Here is a 4,680-nt window from a genome sequence, read left to right as displayed (position 1 = left end):
GAAAATAATAGGCAAAGTTAAAAGCAAACATCTGGAATATCAGTAAGTATAAGGAGTTTAACTCAAACATTAAAAAGAAAAAGATTGTCAAAATGAATCACAAAGTAAAACACAATTCTACAATACATCGATTCTCAAAAATTTTGGCCCTAAAAAATTCTTTAAAATTATAGAGAACCACAAAGAGTGTCTACCTGTCTAGATCACTTCTATTAATTTTTACTGTTTGGGAAGTTAAAACTGAAATTTTTATTTTTTAAACATTATTAATTCTCTAAAATAACAATAATAAGCCTACTGTATATTGATATAAGTGACAGATTTTATGGAAAAAGCTACATTTTCCAAAACAAACAAAAATTTAGTCAACAGAGTAGGATTATGCTATGTATTTTGCACATCTCATTAACATCTAGCTTGAGAGAATAGCTAGGTTCTCACACATGCTTTATATTCAATTTGTAAGTCCAGAAAGCAAAAATAAAACAGACAAATCTGACCACTATGTAATGAAACTAGAAATTAATAAGATTGGAAATTTAAAAGTTCCTTTCATCTGGAAATTTTTAAACTGCCTTTGCAAAATAAGTGGTATATCAAAGAAAAAATACAAACCAAATTAGCAAAAATTTTAGATAATAATAATGTTAATACTATGCACTGGAGTATAATTTACCAATACTGACTGATCCCAAATGCCAAAGAGAGTACTAACAGGCCAACTTCCACAGAAGCAATTGAGGAAATTGCTATTGAACAACCCATTCCTGCTCTCCAATCCCTCAAAAATAATAGATTTAAAAAGAAATACATAAAAATATAAAAGAAAGGTGATACTAATGCTATTTAAACTGTCCAACTGTATAGAAATACAAAGTTTTCATAAATTTATAAGAAAAATAGTATAAATACCAAAACTGACAAAGACTGCACAAAGAACCATAAACCAATATCACTTAATAAAATCAACACAAATATCTTTAAGTAAATTATTATTTTTTTTTGTACTAGGAATTGAACCCAGGGGGTGCTTTACCACTGCACTACATCTCCAGCCCTGTGTATTTTTAAAAAAATATTTATTTCTTTAGTTTTTAGGTGGACACAGTATCTTTATTTCACATTTATGTGGTGCTGAGAACCGAACCCAGTGCCTCACGCATGCTAGGCGAGTGCACTACCACTTGAGCCACATCCCCAGCCCAGTCCTATGAATTTTTTGAGACAAAATCTCATCAAGTTGCTGAGAGTCTTGCTAAGTTACTCAGGCAGATCTTGAACTTGACATTTTCCTGCCTCAGCCTCCCAAGTTGCTGGGATTATTGGTGTGTACCACCATGCCTGGCTAAGTAAAATATTAATAAATATAACACCCAGCAATATATTAAAAGATGAATGCATAATAACCTAGTATGACTTGTTCTAGAAATGCAAGGATGGTGGATAGTGACCAAGTAGGATTTGCTTCAGAAATGCAATATTGGTTCAAAACTATTAATCGATATTGTATTAGAAGTTCTAATGACAACAAAAAAATTGATCTCCAATATGCAAAAAAAGAATTTGAAAAATACAAGGATTTTTAAAGAAAAAGAAAATGTACAAAATCAATATAGGAAGTACTTCCTTAATATCATAAAGTATTTTCCTGGTGTGTCCCCAAAGCCTGCAACAGGTTTTAACATTATCAGCAATGACACTACAGTCAGGAAGAAGTGAGTCCCTATCACCACTGTTTTATAACATGAATTGATTTTATTAACCAATGTAATCATATCAATATGAAGATGAAAGCCAGATATGTGGTTTAGGGATAGAGCCTTTGTCTAGGATGCTCAAAGCAGTGGGTTCAACCAAAGCCCACCCAAAAAAAAAAAAAAAAAAGATGATTTGGCTGAATAAATGAAAAACCTGAAAAAATAACTGCAGAACTGTCCAAAATGATAAAAATAATTCATTTCATTAGTATCATACAAAATCATTGTCTAGAAATCCCTATGTTGTATAGGTATAAAATAACAACTGGTAGAAAATTAAAGGAAGAAAGAATTTCACTTTCAATACCCCCTCCTAATAATAAACTTAACAAGAAAATCAAGAACTACAAAAAGAAAACTTTAAAAAACTACTCAAAGACACCAAAGAATCTTTGATGCTAAATCCTAAAGTATACTATATCAATGAACAAGAACCAACTTAAGTCTCCTTCAATGGGAATTTTTTTAAATCCACATATTGGAGTATCATTGAAAAGAAAAAGAATGAAAAAAAATTGTTATGTACCTCTATGGAAGGACCTCTAAAATCCATTAAGTTTTTTAAAAGCAAGGCATAGGGGTTGGGGATATAGCTCAGTGAACACTTGCCTAGCACCCTCAAGGCCTTGGGCTCAAACTCCATAAAAAATAAAACCCACAAAAAATAAAAATTAAAAATTAAACTGGGCACAGTGACACATGCTTGTAATCCAAGCCAAGGCCTGATCTGGAGTGCAAAGCCAGCCTCAGCAACTTAGCCAGGCACTAAGCAACTCAGTGAAACCCTGTCTCTAAATTAAATACATTGCAGGGAAATGGATGGCACTAGAGCAGATTATGCTAAGTGAAGCTAGCCAATCCCTAAAAAACAAATGCCAAATGTCAACTTTGATATAAGGAGAGCAACTAAGAACAGAATAGGGGGGAAGAGCATGAGAAGAAGATCACCATTAAACAGGGACGAGAGCGGGGAGGGAAAGAGAGATAGAAGGGAAATTGCATGGTAAAGGAAGGAAACCCTCATTGTTATACAAAATTACATATAAGAGGAAGTGAGGGGAAAGGGGAAAAAAACAAGAGAGAGAAATGAAGTATAGTAGATGGGGTAGAGAGAAAAGATGGGAGGGGAGGGGAGGGGAGGGGGGATAGTAGAGGATAGGAAGGGCAGCAGAATACAACAGACACTAGTATGGCAGTATGTAAAAAAGTGGATGTGTAACCGATGTGATTCTGCAATCTGTATACGGGGTAAAAATGGGAGTTCATAATCTGCTTGAATCAATTGTATGAAATATGATATGTCAAGAGCTTTGTAATGTTTTGAACAACTAATAATAAAAAAATAAAAATAAAGCAAGACTATACAAAAAAAATAAATAAATTAAATACAAAAAAATGGCTGGGAATGCTCAGTGGTTAAGTGCCCCTGAGTTCATTCACTGGTACCAAAAATAAATAAATACAAGGTGCAAAAAAGTAAATACAGTGAGATATTTGTGTGTGTGTTTTAAAAGGCATAAACAAAACTACATATACATATGTGGTTGTATTTGCATATAAGTAACCTGGAAATATTATGAAAACAAACCTAAGTGATTAATTATGGTAGAAAGCAAAGGACCAAATAAAAGAGACTTCACAGTCAGTAGCATTTTAACATATATTATCTATTCAAAATAAAATTTTAACATCAAATTTTTACATTTTTTCCAAAAAAAAAAAAATCACATGAAAGTTTCTTCTTTCTGTTATTTTGAAGTATATTTCTTAAATATCTTCTTTTTAAAAATATACAAAATTGCAGCAATTTCAAAGCTAGGCATTGTATTCTGTGAGATATTCATCAATGTTTTATGAATAAAGAGACATTGATTTCATCAATCTTAAAGTTTTCCTAATTAATATTATTATGGTTTCACTACATGGGTCATAAATGTTCTCTTCATTTGTACAGTGGATCAAATTTGTAATCATTTTTTAAATAATTAAAAGTAGACTTTTGGCCATGCTTATGGGTACTCCCACAGCTTACTTTGCACCAGGGGTGGCCTTCTACTCAGCCCTGTGTCTATATTAGGCAACTTGACTTTCACAAGAGGATATCAGTCCTACTCCCAATTCAACTGTCTGTTAAAGCATATGGGTCCTTATTTAATTGGCAACATAGAGTAGCAGCACTCCAGGTAGTTGTCAGCAAATACAATCTTGAACTCATGCTGTCCAATACCAATCAAAATCTTGGCCAAGATAAATAATATTTAGGAAAGATTGTTTGAAAGATAGAGTGGACATTTGCTATTTTCGGCAACTCAATATCCAAACTCTCATCCTTTACTGGGGAAATCTCAAGAAAGGGGGTGGCAGGATCTTGATTTTCTTTAAAAATCCCTAAGAAAAAGCAAATATCTCCTCTTCTTACTCCTGAGAAGTGAGAAGTATACATGTGATCTAGACTGATCAGTTGGATGAGCTGTTCTCCTGGGACTTTGTATCGTTGAAAAGTTGAGCAAAGATGTGGGGACAATGAGAAATTATTTGCCACAGTGGTAGTTGCAAAAGTGAAAATCAGTAGAGTGAGGGCCAATGTCTATTAGCAGCGGTGGGATATATCATTTGTAAATTATTCCTCAATCTTTTCTTTCCTCGATTCATACTCCTTTATCAAGCCTGGTCTCCAAGCTTTTAATGATTTATTCTGGGTGCTCAATATTATCAGACACACACACATAAACAGTGAAGGAAGCCTATCCCTCTTGAGATGAAAGGCCAGCTTGACTGAGTCTCAAGAGGACAAGTATGGAGGAAAGTGTGCCACTCTATGGTTTCATTTAATTTGAGCTCATTTTCCAAGGCTTCATGTGTTGTTAAGAATCTTGGTCTCAAAGGTGGTGGAATCTTTAAGAGGTGGGGCTTATTGATAGCT

The sequence above is a fragment of the Marmota marmota genome, unplaced genomic scaffold (assembly GCF_001458135.2).
Source record: "Marmota marmota marmota unplaced genomic scaffold, marMar, whole genome shotgun sequence".
Taxonomy (NCBI): domain Eukaryota; kingdom Metazoa; phylum Chordata; class Mammalia; order Rodentia; family Sciuridae; genus Marmota; species Marmota marmota.
This window is presented reverse-complemented; position numbering follows the sequence as displayed.